General features: G+C 37.9%; 1 long non-coding RNA gene across 1 annotated transcript; it reads left to right on the top strand.

Moving 5' to 3' along the window:
- The first annotated feature begins 307 nt into the window (after positions 1–307).
- Positions 308–2,249, top strand: LOC133742643 (uncharacterized). The gene is made up of 4 exons (XR_009862660.1): positions 308–483; positions 555–605; positions 1,422–1,487; positions 2,183–2,249. It is a non-coding gene; the product is annotated as an uncharacterized LOC133742643 (long non-coding RNA).
- Positions 2,250–6,501: the final 4,252 nt, after the last annotated feature.

Below are 6,501 nucleotides of genomic sequence, written 5' to 3'. Positions count from 1 at the left end.
GGCAGATTCAACTTTTCGCATTCATTAAAGGGGAGAGGTATTTAAGGAACACATTCTCTAAACCCTAACCTCAACCCTCTCATTTTCACTTAAGCTCTCTCTCTACCCGAGAGCTTCTCTCTCTTCATTCTCGCAGGAAATCGCCGCCGCCGTACCGCCGTCGCCGGAATCCCAATTCTCACCAAAATTTCCATATTTTCCTCTCTTCATCCCCTTTTTCCATTTCTCCAACCAAAATCAAGAAATTTGGCCATTTAATCCTCCAAAAACCCTAGAACCGGAAGCCAAATTGGGGCTTTTTGTGATTTCTTCTTTCCAAGCTCAAATCAAGGTAATATCCCTCCTAATCTAGCCTCTATTCCTTCGATCTATACCTATTTCTTCCTAAATTCGAGTTTTTGATTTCCATTTTGATTTTTGGTGCATGAACCCGATTTCTCCTTAAACCATGAAGCTAGGCTACGGGTTTGGTAAGGATTTGTGGTAAGGATCTACCCATGCAAACCTTGTTTTCGAGTTTTTGGTTGTGATATTGATGTTGGACGGATTTGTAGGTGAAGAAGGCCAAGGAGGAGGAGTAGGCCGTGAGTTTTGAAGAAGAAAGGGTAAGGAATGGGTTTTGGACAAACCCTAGAATTTTTGGAATTTATTTGGTTGATTTTGATTTTGTTGAGCTATTGTTGTTGTTGGAAAAATTGTGAAAATTAGATCTTTGAGAAGGGTTTAATTAGTAGGATTTTATTAGCCTAATTCTCAAAGTGTTGGAATTTTGGTGTTGAAGATTAGTGACTGTTGTTGTGTAGTTTTGGCCAAAAGAAAAAGAAAAGGAAGAAGAAAATAAATGTGTTTGTTTTTGGAAGAAAAAGAAAAATAAAGAAAAAGGAGTAAAAGTTGAGTTAAATGAGTTTTACCATGGTAAAGTGGTAAAAAGGTGAAGAATGTGAAAGTAAATGTAAATTCGGTAAAAAGGAGGTAAAAAGGTAAAAGTGAAGTGTGGAGGTGAAATTCATGATAAAAGTAAAAAGGTGAAAAAGGAGGAGTAATTGGGTAAAAGTAAAAGTAAAACCTTATTTATAATTATTTACTTATTTATTTTTAATAAATAAGAAATAATGGTAAATAAAGGGATACTTGGTCAAAAGTCAGAAGTCAAAAGTCAACTCAGAGAGTTGACCAAGGTTGACCGACCTCGTAAAACGTGAGGATCGACTCAACTTTGGTCGCTCGGGTTGGCGATAGTTTAGCGGAGCGATAAGGACGTTTTTCCTTTTTAAGAAAGAAGTTAGTTTCCCAAATTGGTAAAAGTTGAAAGAAATAATAAATAGCCTCATTGAAATAAAAAGGATTTAGTATGCGCGATTACTTAGAGTTGATCATGATGTTTACCTGGATAATTACTTACAAACTAAGTAATGGTTCAGGAAACACGATCGTTAAGGAAGCTTAAGCGGAAAACACCAGAGTGTGGAATACGCCGGCATTTCCAGGTAGGGTGATATGTCCCTTCCTTGTTAGAGGCTTTTCGATATACGTGGAATGCTCTAGTATATTAATATGTTGCCTGCAAGAATGTTTTCGGTTGTTCATTGGTCGATGCCTCGTGATACCTGTGTTTTCATAACTGATAATTGCTGATTGCAAAAACCGAGGCTAGACTTGCCTGTGGAGATACTGTACCCAGTGTATGTATGTACTTGTGACCTGAAAGTGATTGGGACCTAGACGCGTAGATTCCTAGGGATCCCACAGTGTCGATAACCGTGAACCTCCGGAGGGGGCTGTGCTCCTATGTTTGTCGAGGAAGAGTGAGTACCGACAGTGAACCTGTCATAGGAGACTCAGGGCCAGGAAATGGACACTTTCGCTACTTGTAGTCACGAGGACTACAGAGTAGTTGGCCGGTTCTCGAAGAATGACGAACCGAGTCGGTCACCGATTTCTTTTCGTTTAGCCGGCAGGTAAGTATCTCGGAGCTCCAAGTTGTGTGAAGCATGCTGCATATGATTTCCTGAAAAAGGACAACAATGATTGTTTTTGGTTGCATTTGTTTTACTCGATTTTACAAATGCGCGCAATCTATATTCTAGTAGTTATGTTTTACTTATTAGTTTTCAAACCTAACTAAGGTTGGGTCGGCCCCTATTGGGCTAGCGAGGACGAAATGCTCACCCCTACATTTCAGGTTACATCGAGGTCACTCTGGAAGATCTGGATTAGAAGTGGGTCGTTGGCTGAGTCTGTCTGTTGCTTGAAGTTCTCCCCTTTTGGTACTTTATCAATTCACTCGTTTTTCTTTCAATGTTGAACTCTGTGAGGTCCGCCTACCTGGGAGCGCGCCTCACCCTTTGTCTTATTGTTGTTATTGAACTCTTTTCATTTCGGTTATGATGTAAGCCCTAAGGCGTCACAGTGCACTTGCCACTTTATTTTGAAGCGTTTTTAAACTTGTTATTTTGAATATTGGGTTGTTGATTGAAAGTCATTTCTTAAAAGTTTTCTTTGTCTCCTATTTTCAAAAATTTGCATTTTTTTAAAAGGCCTTGTGATATTAGGTTGGTAGGTCTACAGTACGTCTACGACGTATCGAGCTCCTATTGGCTTAATATTACGGCACTGTGGTATACCCATTCGGGTCGCTACATAGGACACTTGTTTAGAACATGGTTAGTTACAATACCAATTTCGAATACCGTATTGGCTAGCTTGGGAACCTTGATTCTAGGACTCTTCGCCTTTTGGTGCAACTAGAGGCCCTAACAAGGCTCTAAATTGTCTCAATTGAGTTTCTACGGCCCTTGATCCGGAGTAGGAATACCCTTTAAGGAATCTAATGACCCATGAGCCTTGAAAAGCCATGGGTACGGTTCTTGATGCCATTATGAATTGAATGACCATTGTCGGAATATATTTGTGCATTGAATTTGGTTAGGAGGATACCCTAGTGACCTAATTTTTATTTCTTACTTTTCTTTCCTTTATTTAATTTAGTTGTTAATTAAATCACTCAGTTAAATTCTTGCAATTTAATTTTTAGAAATTCAATTTACAATTTTCGGTGACAATTTCTACCTCATTGTAAATAGACATCACTAGGCTCTTAGTTTTGATTAGGTTTTGGTGGAAACCAAAGCCGAGCATTGCTAAGGCTTGGTGCCTTAGATTAGCATTTTTATTTGTTTTATTTTTCTTTATTTGCTTAGTAACTTTAGTTCCGACTACCCAATGATTGTGAGTTAGCCACTAATCCCCGTGGTATGATAATTTTGGGCTTAATACTTCCCTATCTTGACAATGATACGTATGCTTGTGTAAATTTGTATCAAGTCATGAACAGTGACTTAGCCAGTGATATGATCATAGCCAGTGACTAGTGCAGCGACATTGGCAGTGACAAAGACATTGAAGAATGACAAAACGCTGAAATGTTCTCGCATCAGACCACATGTAATTCAACCAAAACTCACATGCAAATTCATTTTCTCATCAGATTCCACATGTAATTCAAACAAAACTCACCATTTTTTCATCAGATTCCACATGTAATTCAAATAGAACTCAGCATTTTCTCATCAGATTCCACATGTAATTCAAACAAATCTCACCATTTTCTCATCCGATTCCACATGTAATTCAAACAAATTTCACATGCAAATTCATTTTCTCATCCGATTCCACATGAAATTCAAACAAATCTCGCATGCAAATTCATTTTCTCATGAGAGTCCACATGTAACTGAAATATCTTTTCTAATTCAAACAAAACCCAAGCTATTTAAATCGAAATTATATGAAAGAAGGAGGAGGAGTTCACCGTCGTCTGTCTGACGAGGACAAATTTTCAAAGATTTTCGTTAAATTTGTAAAACCCTAGAATTTGGGGCTTAGTCGGTGAATCACTATTGCTTAGGCACCGGTTCACGGTGGAGGAAAATCAGTCGTTTTCTGCTGTTTTCGCCCGAGAGAAAATCTTGAACGGTTTCTGTGAGTTTTGAAATTGTGAAAACTGTAAACTAAACGAGATAAATAGTCGTGCTCGGGTTAGATAACTGCCACTGGTAGTAATCGTAAATTTTTGTAGTTCTGAGGTTAGATAGGTAATTTGAAACAGAGACAGTTACTTGTTCTATGTTTTGACTCATGACATTAGTTTTTACAGTCACTTTGTCAAATATGGATGGTTACTTTTTCAGTGTCTTGCACTAAGATTCAAATAGATTGATTTTTTGAATTGTGCGGCGGAACGCTGCCGTCGCGGTGCATCGGCACACTGCAAATTAAAATAAAAAGATCAATTTGGCAGTGTCTTGGCTAATGAGTGACTTGGTCAGTTACCTTGCTAGCTAGTTACTTGGCCAATAACTTTAGAAGGTACCTAAGGACATGAACTTCTTTACAGTTACTTGTTCTATGTATTGGCTTATGACATTAGTTTTAACATTTACTTTGCCAAATCATGGCTAGTGACTTGTTCAATATCTTCCACTAAGATCCATAGACTTGTTCAGTTTCTTGGCTATTGACTTGGCTAGTGACTTGGCCAGTTATTTTCAGTCTACAGTAACTTGACCAGTGACCTAGTCCATGACATTCAGATTGCCAGTTCCAGTGACATTTAGTTTCTCTATAACTTGGCCAGTTACTTCAGAAGGTACCTAAGCACATAAATTTCTTTCAAAAGATCATTGCAAAAAAACTTTTATATACTAAAGTAATCTCTGTAACTTGGACAGCGACTTCACTTGGCCAGCTACATGGACAGTTACACAGACATTCAGTGACATTCAGTTCCTCTGTAACTTGACCAGTTACTTTAGAAGGTACCTAAGCACATAAATTTCTTTCAAAAGATCATTGCAAACAAAATTATATATAGTAAAGCAATCCAAAAACTATATAACATGTACTGAAGAAGCTCTCCAAAAACTATATAACATGTACTGAAGAAGCTCTCCAACTTGTCTTATTCCCTAAACAAATTTCTACAATTCGTTGTGTGTTGAGTTCCAGCTATGTTTACTTTCTGGAAATGACATTACTACATGAGCTCTAAATTTCAAAATATCATCCTTTGTTAGTTTGCTTGGAACTGTCTCATTTTTCGAAATTTTCTCCATGTTGTACATCACAAAAAGCCCGCAATCCAATCTGTTCGTCACATAAAAATTGAAGTCAATGAATTTGAACTTTATAATGATATATCAACATTTTTAAACAGCTGTGTACTTACGAGTCTTCTCCTTGTTGAGGGCAACTTTTGATTTCTTGCACTTTCATTTTTCCTTTATAGTTATCCCTGATCAATTTTATGCTTTCTATCTCAGTTTCAGTCAGTGGTACTTCGATCAGTTTCAATTGTTCTTCTGAGCTGTTCTTTTAATCAAATTTCATTTGGCATCCTTGTTCTAGCATGTCATCTGCTTGGTCTTTGACTGCTGCCATCCAAAGCTCTACCATTTCAATCTGCATTTCCAATATCACAACATAATCAATAATATGCTTTCTCTTTAAATTAAATATAAAAAAATTAGTATGACGGAAGATTTCCATACCATTTTTTTGACATTTTGAAAGCAACCTCCAGTTAATGGTTTTTTTGGTTTCCTTGAATCACAGTGGAACAGTGGTTCACAGAGGTAAAGATGTACGGAATACACCGTTAAATTTCTGCCGAATGCTGTTTCAAAGAAGAATAGAAGACAAGTTATTATCAATTACAAATGATTTTCTTTGAATGTAGATTAATCGTTCCACTACTTGCCCAACATAAGGGATTCATAAAAGATGGCACATCCAGACCCTGTGATTCTTTGTCCAATAGTTGATCAATCAACAGAATCCCATAACATTATATGCAATTGCTTGCTATCGGTTCATCCATGATCATGTCCTTCAAATCCTGTCTGGATACCTCCGCTCCATAGCGCCTACCTACCCAGAAGAACACTATGCACAAAATGAATAGTATAAGTAACATCGATTGTGATATGCAGTTATTTAACAATGACATGGCCAGTGACTTCACTTGCCCAGCTACTTGGCCAGTGACTTCTCCAGCTACATGAACAATGACTTGGCCAGCGACTTCACATGGCCAGTTACATGGACAGTGACTTGGCCAGCGACTTCACATGGCCAGCTACATGTACAATTATATAGACAGTGATCTCACCAGCTACATGAACAATGACTTGGCCAGTGACTTCACTTGGCCAGTTACTTAGGCAATTACATGAACAGTGACTTGGCCAGAGACAATAAGTTTTAAATAGAATTTTAACTTAATTAAAGTATTACCCTGATGGTGCATTTTGCCAGTATCTTTGCACTCTCCTCTTGGTGTCCTGGTCCATATAATTGTACACTTTGCTCTTCTCCCAGTCTACGACCTCAGGAGGGAGCTGTTTTTCTTCTTGCTCTTCATTGATGTGTGCTTGTTCCTCAGCGTCCATCTCTCTTATCACTTCCAGAACGTCCTCTGGTAAACCATCCAAATTTTGTTGT

Source organism: Rosa rugosa, chromosome 1 (genome assembly GCF_958449725.1).
Source record: "Rosa rugosa chromosome 1, drRosRugo1.1, whole genome shotgun sequence".
In the NCBI taxonomy this organism is placed as follows: Eukaryota; Viridiplantae; Streptophyta; class Magnoliopsida; order Rosales; family Rosaceae; genus Rosa; species Rosa rugosa.
This window is presented reverse-complemented; position numbering and strand designations above follow the sequence as displayed.